The following is a 15,071-nucleotide window of genomic DNA, read 5'->3' on the forward strand; positions in this document are numbered from 1 at the left end:
TTATCATTCTCACTTTCAAACCCAGATTCAAAAGCTTTACTATCTTTGATCTTTTCAGATTCTCATGCCAGGTTACCGGCATACTTATCTCCAGTAAGGCAAATCAGAAGACACTATAATAGATTCTCTTCTCTGTATGTATTGCCATCATCAACAACTTTTGACCAAGCATGAAGCTTTGGCGTTATCTTTTGATTCCTAACACTCTTTTCCTCCCAATCTTCCATCTGCCCCAAGGGTGAAGGTACTTGTTGCTTTTTAAGGATGGTCTCACAGCAGATTATTCAGCACTGCATGATTCCAGTCTTGAAACCTGTGTTACAGTATTCCATACCAGCAAGTTAAAATATTAACTTTCCTCTGCATAGGACATGTAATTTCACATCAATATACAGATTAAATAATCCCCCCCAAAAAAAGGAAGGAAATGCATACATATTTATGTATTTATAACTTTTGATCCTCACCTTATTGAAGAAAAAATAAAGAAATGTACACAGTACATACTGGTTTGCAGGTCTCGAGCAGAGGTTATGTATTCTACTAATATAAGAGGTTAGAAAAGTTACTTAACTTCCAAAATCCCCCAGCCAACATGATCAGTTTGGGCCAAACTCTACTTTCCCAAGTAAACTGAAACTATGGCACGGAACAGATGGGACGAATGCTCCGTGCTGGTGCCAATACTAGGGTTAGGGACTGTGCACCAACCGCATGGTTCCTAACCCTAGCATGGTGCAGCGGCAGAGTAATGGCGGCATCCCGTCCATATGGACACCACCATTTTGATGTAAGTGATATGCAGCATCTGCATGTCGCTGCATGTCACTTACATCACTAGTGCCACTGGTGTACTCGCGCCATCACTTCGGCATCACAAAAAGAACACTGGGTTCTTTTTACTCCGGAGGTACGGCACATGGTTTGGGGGCTCCACCATCCCTCTGGAGTTAAAATGGATGAATGCAGACTGCCGTTTCGCAGCAGTCTGTACTGCCCCTTAGATTTGCCTGACTACATTAGCTCATCTCCATTGTTACACTTCTTTTTTCCCACCAATTCCCTCCCCCAGCTATTTTCCCCATTGTCACAGTTTCTGATGTAAACTGTCTACTTGATTTGGTTGCAGTAGTTTATTAAATAAGGAATGCAGCAAAGTAGAAACAAATCATATTAACTTGTAGAAATTACAGAAATGAAAGCTGAATAAAAAATATCTCAGTGAATTCTTACTGCTTACAAGGTGTAGTACTGATCATGTTGTTGTGTACTATTTTTTGAAAAGATAATCCCAGAAGACCCCAGTATGAGCAGCCCCTGCTAGTAGTCAGTTTTGAAAAGAATATTTTCAAATATGGGCAGAAGAAAGGATGAGCTGTTGGGGCCTGCATCCTCTCACCAGACAGCAAAATAATCCTCAATCTAGGATACATATTCATGGGTAACTCATACAGCAAAATGAAACAAAATCCAAAATCCACAAAGGAGAGATACATTTATTGGCTAGCCAAAATGCACAAAACATATAATCCAAGTTTTTGAAACTCCACTGGTTTCTTCATTAATCCAAAGATCTTTTTAAAAAATCACACAGGAGGAAAAAAGGGTGGTGGTATTTGAGTCACAGGCCTACATTTTGCATTGTTGTCTCTGCTGTAGACAGTTGGTTGGATGGATCTTAATGCAAACCAAAGCCACACCTCTCTTTGACACATGGGCAACTGTGACACATGGGCAACTTTAAAATCAAAACTGCATTAACAACAGTATAGTAACGCCTTTCGTAATCCAGGGTGTCTAGGATATAGTCAGTGAAGTTTTGGGTTTCTTAGAGTCAGATCTTTCTCTCTGTTCCAGGAGATTTTAAGAAACAACAGTCAGTTAACAATATCTTTATAAGGTGCTACTTCTCATGTTCAAAATGGTTCCAGCAAAGAAGTTCCAATCCTTCTTAGTCTATTGTGACTTACAAGAAATCCAAATAGTCCAATCCACTCTTCTCTCCTCCCCACTATAGGTATCAAATGAAACCTGTCACTCACTGAACATGCTCAGTTTTCATTTGACAGTTGTTTTGGGAATGGATGACCCCTTTTATAATTTTTTATTTCTGCAAAGTTTTTATTACACTGGGTGCCCTCTTCTCAGTCTAATCAATGTGAGAAAATAAATTCTCTGAAACAATGCCTCCACGTGGTAGTGGACTTGATGAGTACCAATAAACTGAAATTCAGTCCAAACAACATTGGAGATGCTTCTGGTGGGTCATTTTCCTGAGCAGTTAAATGGTTTGCAATCTATCCTTTAGGGGGTTGCGGACTGTTATAAAATAACTAGGGAAAGCTTTTAGGTCTTAGTATTGATTCCAGTAGAAATGATGGTAGAAGTACAGGACTCCAGAGAGTGCTCACACATGTGCATGTGCACACCCACCTCCACACACACACACACACACACACACACACACACACACACACACTTCAAAGCTCTTTTCCTCTCCAACACATATTTCAGCTTCTTGCAAAGTTTTATATCTCTGAGCTGGGAGAAAAATATTCAAGCTCCCCAACTTGACTAGGAGGGCAAGAGAGCACAAATACATTGTGCTCCAGTTGAATGACAGGGTCCTCCAAGCTTTGTCTAAGTCTCTTTGTTTACTGTTTGCCTTCCCAATTTGGATGTGTGAGGAAAGGCATTACAAGTTGGATTGAGACAGACAGCAATGTATAGATTCTTTAAAATATCTAACCAGTCAATGCCAGTCTAGTGCTTGGAGATAAGAGCAGGAATCCATCTCCCATTTAGAGATGTGTGGAACAGTCCATGGGATCAGGCTTGTCACAGCAGGTAAGGCTGAACCTAGACCTATCTGTTCTAGATCTGTCTCTGTCATTTCTTGCTCAGTTCTTGTATGTATCGCTCTGAAAAATTAACTGATCTTGTCTCAGAGTATGTGATTATATTTCTTCTTGTGGCCAAGTTACTTCAACAGAATCTTAGAATATTGGGTGGTTATATATTTGGATCTTAGAAATGGTACCCTAGTTAGATCTACTTTCTTCTTCCTCTCCTCAAATGCATATACACACAAATACTTCAGAATCCAAATACTTTTTGCTCTTTAGCAATTGTACCAGTTTATTTTTGAGTTTTAGGAACATTTTAATGTCAGTGTAATGATGATTACACAGTGAACTAATCTTCAGAGGGATAGCTATGTCACAAGACTCTTTGCTGGTTTTATTCTATTTAATCTATTTTATTTAGTGGTCCTTGGGGATACCCGGATAAAAAAGTCCAGTAACAATGTTGTTGCAATCTTTTTTTAATACAACAAAAGATGAAAATTATTTTATTGTTTATATTTTAATCCAATAGACAAAACATAAATGAAGAGAATTTTGTTTGGCACTTTTTGTTTTATTCCAAGTGCTGTGACATCACATGTTCTTTTTCTTAAGCAGTAAGTAGGCAATTCCCAGAAAACAAATAGAACCAATACACTTTGCTAGAGAAATGAATGGACAACTAATAAGTGATATGTATGACAGAATGCTTTAAAGGAAATTATTGTAAAGGAACGAGTGGGTGATATGTAGTTCATTAGACAGATGAAGAGACAGTTGGTCAATGATTAATTGTAGATAGAATTAATATTTATTTGCATTAATAGTGAACTATTCCTGAATACGGGAAGGGTTCTGGAGACATATTTGAACCGTATGATAGATGTGGATAATTAATTAAGTGATAAGTATTATGTATTCTTAATATGGCACTGATAAGATAGATATTATTCAGTCCTTAGACAAGAAGCACAGAATCCTGGACACCTAATGGGAAGTGAAAGCAGATAAGCAAGCAGTTAATAATTAGAGAAATAAGAGGACATTTATTTGACAAACATTTTTTTTGGAGAGATAAGTGAGAAATTAATCTTTAAAATATTGAATGAAAATAAAATAGTAATGGAAGATGTTCATATATAAAGCACCATAAATGGAGCATTGTTAATCACTCCCCCCCCATAAAAGGAACCTGATGAAATTGTAGATAAGAAACCAGCTCTTCAGTCCACTGAGATGTGTATCTTTGAGGAGAATGGATTAGCAATGAAGGAAATATTCAAAGTAGACATTGGACTAAAATGTGTGTGCTTGAAGAAAGTGGCCCAAATTCAATACAGCTTCAAGTACAACTGGACCAGCAAATTGGTCTTCCCTCTGATCAAAGTGGAGTTCACTTTGCTGGTTGGAGATGGTGTAACTTTCAATAGTCTCCAATCTCAGTCTCAGCTTGAAATGTTAAGTTTGAAAATTAATACAATAATGTATAAATATTAGAAATTGCAAAGTTAATTTACCATCATAAGTACTAACACTCGAAATTGTTTGATGTGATTGGTTATTGATAATTAACTCCATTGCTCAAGCAGTTAGTGTGCAGCCCAGATCATGGGATTTGAAGAGAATGGTATGGAGTTTCTCACTGTTGAATATAGTTGAGCACATTTTGTTATTGTCCTTTGAATGTGACCTGCCTCTCACCTACAGTTTTCCCCACACGGACAATAAAGCCTATAATATGATTTGCCTGTGAATATTTTAAATCCAACACTTCTAAGAACTGTTGGGAATGGCTATTCCAGAGCATGGGATATCATCTTACAAACTTTTCAACTAAGTTTGTCACTTATTTGAACTTTTCTTTTCTTTCCTCCAGCATTAGCTTGGACATTTCATTCACTTTTCAAATCCTTTGTTTGTTAAAGGTTAATAAAAAATGATTTATTTTGGTTAGATGGCACTGATACACAAAAGATGCAGCAATGAGTGGATGCCCACTGTTGCCACTAAGGTTAGTGTCACCCAGTGCAGTAACTCATGGTGTCATCCCCCCATGACCTCCTCCCATACAACACTGTACAAAATTCTTAGTAACTTTATTGTACTAATGTTACTCATAAATCATAATTACCATATATCACTGAATGTAATGTCAATAGTTGTGACATAAACAATTATCAAAATTAAAATTATGCCTTTAAGTACAACGCACAGCCTAAGTGTATTTACATGTACATTGTTTCATATGGATAAAGAGGATATTTATTAAGATGGGATATTTTAAAGAAAATTTAAAAGAATATTTCTTACCATTTTAATTTTTTTTAAAAAATGAAATTTATTTAAAGGGGGGGTCACTTACTTCTCCCATTGAGCCTCACATCACTCACATTTTAAAGGGACACAGGCAAACACCACAGCTGATTTCTGCCAAAAGGCAGATATTTGGGGAGCAGTGGTGTCAGGCCACATTAGGGAATCACCTGGTGTGATCTGAATCCCCTTCACCTACTTAGTGACACCCCTGTGAAAATCTACAAATAGGTTTTGGGGGGCATTCCATTAATGCCAAATGACAGGACATTGCACTTCATTGATGAAAGAAGGTCAGGATAAGCATGCCGTGTGTGGCAATCTTTGGTGGGATCATGCAAATAGGACAGGATAAGGATGGGAGAAATCCACTTTGTTCCCATCCTTATCCTCAGTGTAATAATCTCCGGAGAGAAAATGAACAGAAAAGGAAATGGATGAACAGCCTGAGAAAAAAAATTGCTCAAATATAATTAAAAGAGGAGGGAAAGTTATTGGCAAGAGTCATAGTACATCCCTTCTTCCTACATAGGTTCATGGTTTGGGTGGAAGCCACCTTCCTTTCAAATCTAAAGGTGCCTTGGCTCCAACTCTTCTTCTCCAGAAATTTTTATTTTTTTCCTTTTCCAGTCCCTGCTGTCTTCCCAAGGAAAGCTCAAAGATTTGCTTAATACCACAGCCAAGTGATGCATTTCCTCCATTTCTAATATTTCTTCCCCTGAAGCAGCAGACCTTCCAGTTTTCCTGAATCTGACAGAAGAGGCCCTACAACCTAATGAATTCTGATAAATTCTCATGACCTAATTCACTAACTACTATTTTTAACTTGAGTGTCAATTGGAGAATCTAAATAATTAGGTGAATACTGTGGAGTCTTCCAACCCTTATCCCACCAAATGTGAAGACTTCCACAGTGCTGGCTGCAAACAACAGGATACCTTTGCAACCAGCATATGGACTTCCTCTGATTCCTCTTGCATGGAACCAACTGTGGGGACTGTCTAAGTGTCCTATGATGATATATGGAATTTCTACCCCCAGTGGTACCATACTTCTATATCCAATGCTGCCGGTACAAATCCCTTGCCTGTATCCAAACTATCAGTTAGTTAGCCAAAATAGCCTGGAGATAAAAAGTATATAAGAACTAAAACATTTATTTACAGAAGTTAAACATAAATCAGAAAAATTGCTTATTACGGCTGCATCCACAAAGCAGAAATAACCCAATTTGATGCCACTTTAACTGTAATGGATCAGTACTACAGAATCCTGGTATTGTAGTTTGTTGTGGCACCAGAGCTCTTTGACAGAGAAGGCTTAATGTCTCACAAAACTACAATTCCCAGAATTCCATAGCATTAGGTCATGGCAGTTAAAGTGGTGTCGAACTGAATTATTTAAAATAAATACATTTAAAATACCACACACTATCAGACCATTAAAAACTCATTTATTCCTAAACCTGACTGACTCATAACTAAAATCTTCATCCTTTTACTGAGAACAATCTTACTAAATCCTTCCTATACCAACTGTCTACCCAATACAAATACCAACTGTCTAACACACTTTTGCCAGCGGTCATTCACCAGCTTTGTGCAAATATCCTAAAACATTACAACAATCAGCATTCGCTCCAGCATTCCACTCTCTCTTCCCTCCCAGCAGCTCTTTACCTTCTACTCTATTATACTGCCAATAAATTAAACATTTCCCAATACAAGTCCATGGCATCACAAATTCACTGGAAAAATCAGGTGAATGAATAACTGAAGAAGTTAATCAACATGTTAATTTCAAGCTTTGATTTCAGGATACAGAAGGCAGATATCTTTCTGCAGGATTCTAGGAATCTCTTGAACCATGCCTGCTATGTATATTCTGAGGCCACTGTTAGTGACATAGTGGGCCTCGGACTGCAATGCAACCAAGTTCAGCCCATGATATTTCTCACATGAGATTTCCTATACTTGATATAACTAGCTATAGTCTGGGATGGGGTTGTTGAGACCAGAGATGTACCCAGTTTTTTGTGGAGAGGTGGGTCACTATAGGCTGGACTTTAGCTGATATAAATATCCAGGCATTTTGATTTCTTTAATATATAAACAAACCACTGGACAGATGACAGTAATAAAAGCTTAACTGTTTCATTTGAATTTGTGGACTACATCTTTAATATTTTAAAGTGGGACAATGAATTTCTGTTTCCTTTGTCCAGTGCTTTTATTTGTGGAAGAAACGTACAAGATAAAAAGCATGGAATAGGATAGTTATTATGAAATTGTGGAATCTGAAAAGCAATTATTCTGATACATATAAAACAAACAGATGGGCTCCAAAGTATTTTTACTATTAATTGGAAGCAGGACTTCTAGAATCATCAGGCATGTTTGTTATTGACATGTCTATAGCTGTTATTGCATCCTCCAAAAGCATCTTTTTGTTTAGTGCAGTTACCCCAAGGGACAGGATAAAATGAACAATGACGAGTAAGTGACTTTGTGCCACTGAACCAGGCACACTGTGGGATCACTCACTTGTCTCTGCTGTGAGGAAGACCACAGATGTATTGTTTTATTATCTCCATTCACAACAGAAGTTGCTGTGAATACTAATGAAAGGCAGCCGCAGCGAGGCAGAGATAACTGGAGAGAAAGCATAGAGTGAGGAAAAATAAAGTGACCCTCTCCATGCTTGCTCTTATCATAAGCTATTTCTAGCATTAAACTGACTGCCGCTTACTTAGGACTTTAAAAAAAAGATAGGCATAGTGTGTGATATGGTGATCTGCAAGCTTTGACTGATTTATTTCTTGCTAACTACTGGTTTCTATTGGTTTGTCCCATGTCACATCACTTAGTATATACTTTCTCACTAAAGTAAGAACCAATACAGTGTAGTGGATGCTACATTAAATTTGGATCAGAGATATACACAGCTTCCAAGTCTTGCTCAGGTTATTGAATGACCTTTGGTAAATCACATTCCCTCTGCCTACCCAGGTTAACTATCAAGTGGAATAATGCTTACATATGGCAATCTGAATGATATCCACAGAGGTAGATTTCTCACATAAGACAATCCTTTTTTTTTTTTTGTTACAGATCAGCATGAAACATTTTGTGCAATATTAGATAAATTGCTATCTTACATTTGTACAGGGTTAGCTAGGACTGTTTGGAACTAGAAAGATGACCCTCATTGTATTTGTGCAATAGGGAGTCAAGGAAAAGGCCATGTACTGTATGTCAGAAATCTCACATTAGGTGGGAGTGAAAGATAAATTTCCATGCACACTGCATTGCATCACCCTCATGGGGTAGTTCCCAATGGGCCAAGTCACTCAGTGTCATAGGATCCATGGGCATTAATAAAGGTAGGTACATTTCCATGCTCATTTTCTAGCTCTACCAGATTTGTTGCAGAATTCAGTCCTCCCCAGGGTGAGAGGTCTGGCCTGATCTGATGATCCCAGTTCTTCTAGGTTGCTTTGCAGTGACTGTTGTAAATCGGTAGATGATTCATCTGCCCCCTCCTCTCATCCGCCTTCCTTGCCAAGACATTTATCGCACAGGCCCTGGAACGGGCCTGTTGCGTTCTAAAAGGGGGCGGAATGAGAATACTAGGCGGCATAGAACGCTGTTTACAGCACAGGGAGAACTGCGCCACCGCCGGTCATTCCCATCACATTCTGGATGAGTCCCAGAGGGGGCGATTTTCAGGAACACTTGAGAAGCGTTCCTGAAAATCTCCTCCTGGGGAACACCTCCGGAATGTGATGGGAACGTCCGACGGCAGTGGCAGCGTTCTTCTTGTGTGGTAAACAGCGTTCTGTGCCACCTCCCGTTCTCATCACATCCTCTTTTAGAAGGTGACAGGCCCATTCCAGGGCCTGTGTGATAAAATTCCAAGTTTCTTAATCTGTTGCCAGAGGTACTTTAGAAGTTCTGAATATAACCTGTACAGAATATAACCTGTAGGATTTCTGCTGTGTGGCTTTCCCTAACTTATCAGTGTAGACCCTTCCAACTCTAAGATTCTATGGCCCCATTCACACTATGAAATAACCCAGTGTGGAACCTAGGCTATTTCATAGGTGTTCATATTCCCCCCCCCCCACTAACTGTACTCAGTGCAGTTGGGGGGGGGGTCACCAAAAAACCCACTTGACCCAGTGCATTTGGTACCAGTCATCTAGCAAGTCTTTTTTGCTGTGCCGCAAGGATCCAGGCTGTGGGAACTACCAATCTGGATCTGCACCATTGTGTCCTTCTCCCTCCTCATCCCATCATCACTGCTACTGTGCTGCCACTCCTTCCTCCCTTCTCCTCCTCCTCCTCCTCCTCTTTCCTCCTTCCTCTTCTTCCTTTTCCTGCTTTTCTTAGCAAATTTCTTCAGCTGGGTTTGCCATGGCCATTCTCTGAGGCTGAGACAGGGTGGCTGTCGCTGTGTTGCCACTTTTTCTTCTCTACTCCTCCTCCTCCTCCATTCTGGAAGATATTTCAGCTCATCTATAAATACACATTAGCCTGCTGAATTAGGTGAGGCAAGAATTATGTTCCACCTATTAAAGCTTTATTATAACATATGATCAGAAGACAGTCTTTATGGTCACATGCAAGTTAGGGTGGCCAGATCTTGAGCTGTTCCAGCTGTTATGGCTAAGTGGAGGAATCTCATGACAGATTTCAAAACAAACAAGCAGACTGACCAACAGACACACAGACAGACAAAAAACTGTGTGCTAGTTTGCTTTATTACTGTATACTGTTAGTGGTCTGGTTGGCTGCCTACAGTCCTCTCTGCTCCCCTTTTTACTGTTAATTTTTCCAGTTCTCGCCTACTTTCCTCAACGTACCGTAATTGGTAGAAGCTACAGAACAGTTTACTTTTTCAGTGTGAGGTACAGGTACAAATGTTTGAAATTTCTACTAATTATAATGGAATAGCAAGGAGATTGTGTGCCTGCCTCAGGGTTTTGCCTGTCAATGAAAAGGTGCACTACAGTGAGGAATGGAACGCAAGGCAACAGCAAGATGAATGTGATGTCATGTGATTAGTATGGAAAAAATAAGCTTTTATCCTGTTGAAATTCCACTTTTCTATTCTTGGGTGATAAAGTCCCAAGATCCTCATATCACTATGAGAAAGATTTGCACTGCATTAGCTTCCACATATTCAGTATACTGTAGGAAGTACACAGTCAAGATCCTGTGCTGAGCACAGTCTGACTGTTCATAGTTGCTGAAAAACATTTTGAACTTTTGACAATATTAAAACACCAGTGTTTTCCTCTTTCACCTAGCATATCTTTAACCAGAAAACACCAAGTCGTTTTTTCCTTTCAAATCCATGAAGCACAAACTATGGCAGTGCAAATTAATTCATAGTACACTGTCATGGTACACTGAAGCAAGAATGAGACTTAGGCTATATGTCAGGGAGGTTTAAGCAGTGATCCTTAGTAAGAGAAAAGGGATCTTAAAAATATGACAATGTTGTTCCTATGTTCATCCATGAAATCTTGGAGATTATGAAGATTCATCTTTGTACAATATTAAAAAAAAGCCAGCTATGAGATAAAGTCATTGACTGTATCCCTGAATAAACTACTGTTTCTGTCTCGATATATTTGGTATTAGAAACAAAACCAAAGAAATTTTTCCCTAGGATGTGTCTTTCTTCAAATATGGAACTTGTTCACTGAAGTACCTTATCTGTTTAAAATGAAGGAAGCTTTTGCAATGGAAACAGCACACAACACAGTGTACTGAACCTTATTAATATTTTACCCCATTCAGTCAACTTTTACAGAAGGGTACACAAAGTTTTGATTAATGAAAAGATTATCCATGTGTTACTTTCAAAGTATGGCAGCCCATGTGGTTCAGAGTTGTGCAGATGTAATAGCAACATATTGAAATTGACAAAAGTAAATTATATAATGGTTGAGATGAAAGCTGTGATCTGAATTACTGAAGAGGATTTCCAATCTACTTAATTATCTCTTGACAAAAGCTCACATCAGAGCAATAAAACAACTTCACTCAACTGATCGCTATCCAACATTGCAAGACATGATTTTTTTTAAAAAAAGACATTTATAAAACAGTTGGTGTGAACTCTGAAAAATAAAAGCATAACTTTATAAGCAAAATAAAGATGAGAATTTCATAGATAAAAGGCAAGCACAAGGACCCATGTTAATCAAATGTGCCATAAAAGGACAGAGGATAATTAATTCCTCTGCACTCGATAGAAGTGCCATCATTATTTATTTGTGTTTATGTTGTGTTCTGCTACTTGTAAATGACAGCTTATTGTGGGGATATTAATTGAATTCTCACAGTACACTTATGAATAAGCATTTCTCCATTAGTAAAGGGAGTATCCTACATGCTGTTGTATGCAGGAGGCTTGACAAGTCTTGTCAGCCTCTCTGTCATATCACGGATCTTTCCCCCAGGGAGATAACATGCCTCCCGAGACATCTTGTCAGGCCCACACATCACTAATTCTGTACCCCTCAGCAAGGAGTCCCCATTACCACTACTCACCTCCTTAGCAGCAACCATTCTCTATGCTGATTCTACAGGGATCTCCTGCACTTTTGCTGAGGACTCTCCTTGCTGCTCTCCTTCATCATCCCTAATAAGGGAGAGGGCTTCAAATTGGTTCTGTAGTTGCACACTCCCAGAACAATCCCTGGTGTCCCTAGTTCTGTGTGTGAAGTTCCTCCAACTGTCTGGCTCCTGTGTATGTGACTTGTCCTCCTCCCCATAAATGTCCGCTATTTGCTCCCCAACCAGGACAGTGCATTATGTTCTGTCCAGAAAATCTTCTTGCTCCCTAATATACAGAAGTGTAGATACTCGGGCCTCCAGCTACTGCACCTTCTCTTTCAGTGGGGCTACCAACTTGCACTTGGTGCAGGTGACATTCCCCACATCTGTAGTCAAGAAGACAAACATCCCACAAATTCTGAAGGTGACTGCAGCAGCTCCCTCATTGTCTTAAGGAGGCACTGAAATAGGACTGTGTGCTTCCCCCTCAAAAACTGCCTATTAAATACCCAGGTAAAAGACCCTTGTTTGCCTGGCTTGTTCCTCAAACTCTGATCAGTCAAGGTGTATTGCTATATAGAGGGTCATGATGTATCACTATATAGCGAGGTCCTGGCTGCTAGCTCCTTCCTGAGGCAAGTCTCTGATTCACTTCTTGTGAGCACAACCCCTTCACAAGCAGGTTAAAGAAATAAAACAGTTAAAGGTAAAGGAGAAGCCCTGAAATAAAGCACCTTCTGCTCTCTGCTCTAAGCCTCCCTGTAGTGTGAAATTTCATGCTACTCATCCGTAGTGACTCACAGAAGGTTCACCCCCACAGGAAAACATACTCACAAAGGTTTTGGAGGAAAAACTCACCCAGTCAAAATGGCTGCTGAGACACCTCTCTCCCTCTTCTCCTGGCAAGGAATGAGCCTGCAAGCCTGTGGCAGGAGTTGTAATGGCTAAACTGCTAGCCCCTCCCCAGTGACTCACAGAAGTTCTACTCCCTCAAAAAGGTTCTCCAAAAATTCAGATGATTATGAGTGTCCTAAAGTATGCTACCAAGTTCAGAAAGGGAGAAATGATTTTTTAATGTTTGAAATACTTCATTTACTCTGCAAAGGAATCTTGTAGCACCTTTGAGACTAACTATGTAGAATTTGTTGCATAAACTTTCATAGACTTGGTCTACTTCCTCAGATGCATGGTGTCAAATGATGCTCAGGAAGGACTTTTACAATTAAATTGTATGAATACCTGTGGAAAACAAAACATGTGGGTATGGTGATGAGGCGAAAAGTTCAGCTTGATAGTAGTTGAGAGTCAAAGGCAGGAGAGAAGATTTTGCCTAAGACCAAGGGTTGTGGATATCCATATGAAGTGGTGGGAGTGAGTTTTAGAATGTGATGTGGGCAGGCTGAGGAGATATGTTAAAGTGACTAACAGTGTCCAATGTTATTATATATATAGTTTGCCAGGAATCTATTGTCTTTGTTCAACCCACTGTTGATGGATTGAAGTTTACTGTCATCTTTCGGCCTATGAAGGAAAGAATAGGCTGGCTCAGCTCCACTAGGGCCAGCCTGAAGATAGAGAGCCCTGCCTCCATAACTCATCTTTCAGCCTGTGAGGGAGGGAATAGGCTGGATCAGCTCCATCAGGGCCAGCCTGAAGAAGGAGAGCACTCCCTCCAGTCCATCTGCCTTGGTCCAGGCTTCAGAGGGAGAGAAGAATGCTGGACCTGATCCCCTCCCCCCCTCACCATTCCCTTCTCCTTTTGTGTCATGTCTTTTAGATTGTAAGCCTGAGGGCAGGGAAGCAACGGTCGCCCGCCTCGCCGGGAAGACCGTTTTGCCGCTAGACGCGGCTGGACTACAAGCCCCAGAGTGCTCTGGGGTTTGCCCGGCTCCCTATTGGTGCGCGGGGGGGGGGGAAGGGGTGGCCCTTCTGCTCTGCGACTCTCTGGGAGCCGGTCTCGTTGGTGTGGGGCTTCCGATCCTCCAAGGTTGCCCATTGGTGGGCTGGGCCTTGGAGGCGGGGCCCCGCACAACACGCAGGGAGGGAGGGGCCTAGGCCTATATAAGGCCATGTTGCTGGCCCCTTCCCTCAGTCGGTTGCTTGGCTTCGAGCTTCAAGCTGTGGAAGGGAGCAAGTCTTGGTGCTTCTCCCACCCGCCCACCGCTGTTGTTAGGTGGTTTTTAGTCACAAGTTGGTGGCAGCATAGGCCAGGATCTGCACGTTGTGGTACCAGGGTTATGGAGCTCTGGTTTGGGAGTCAATAGGTACCTGGGGTGAATAGGGCAGGCGTTTGGCCATTGCGGGGGCCAGAACACAGGAGCGCCTCCCGGTGACTAGGGGCTTTGTGAATTGGTGAACGCAAGACAAGGTTTGTGGTCACATTGTGTTCCTTAGCCCCTAGGTCATCCCAAGCACGAGGTGGGTGCCCAGTTTGAATAATCAGACTACATCAGGTGGTTTGATTGCACAGATCCTGACCTTATGCTTTGTGCCAATTGTTTGCAAGTAAAGTTGTGGCCTTACTTCCAACATGTTGTACTGTGGTTATTTGACAGCAACATCTGAGGCAACCATCTGTTATCTCCTCTGTTGTAAACCGCTCGATTCCCAGTGATTGGGTGGTATATAAATCAATCCTATTATTATTATTATTATTATTATTATTATTATTATTATTATTATGAAAAGATTGTAATTCAGCTGTTTCTTTTTCCAATCTTCCTTTGTAGCTTTTTTGTCATGAGGTCAGAAATGGAATTTCCAGGAAGATGGAAGTGTTCTGCAACAGGCTTTTGTGTGTTCCCATTCCTAATATATGCCCATTTATCCTCTGATACATGGACTGTTCTGTTTATCCAATGTAGAGTGCTGAACGTTATCATTTATAGAGAATGGCATATTTCACATTAGAATATGAGCATGTGAAAGTACTTCATATTATGGGTTATGTTATTAGACCCTGTGATGACATTTCTCAAATAGATGTGTGGTTAGAGTTGGCATCTGGCTTTGAGGCAAGCTCTTGTACCCTTCTTCCCATTTGTGTTGTGCATCCCCTCATTTGCACTGTCCTTTGTCCCTGGTAGTTAAGATTGCAAGCCAATGTATACCTCCACATTTGTTACTCAAATGGAAACTTCTCCATTTGTAGAGGCAGTAGATATCTCACACCTACCAATGCCATCTAACGAATCAAACGTTTGATGTGTGTTGGTTTTTTTACACTTGTGCTGCCCAAGAATGTACTTGCTTAATTTCTAAAAGCAATTCCATTGACCTGAACAGGCTGTAATTTTGTTATTTGTGAATTAGTAGTTGTGTTGGTTTAGATTAAAAGCACAAA

The sequence above is a fragment of the Sceloporus undulatus genome, chromosome 3 (assembly GCF_019175285.1).
Source record: "Sceloporus undulatus isolate JIND9_A2432 ecotype Alabama chromosome 3, SceUnd_v1.1, whole genome shotgun sequence".
NCBI lineage: Eukaryota > Metazoa > Chordata > Lepidosauria > Squamata > Phrynosomatidae > Sceloporus > Sceloporus undulatus.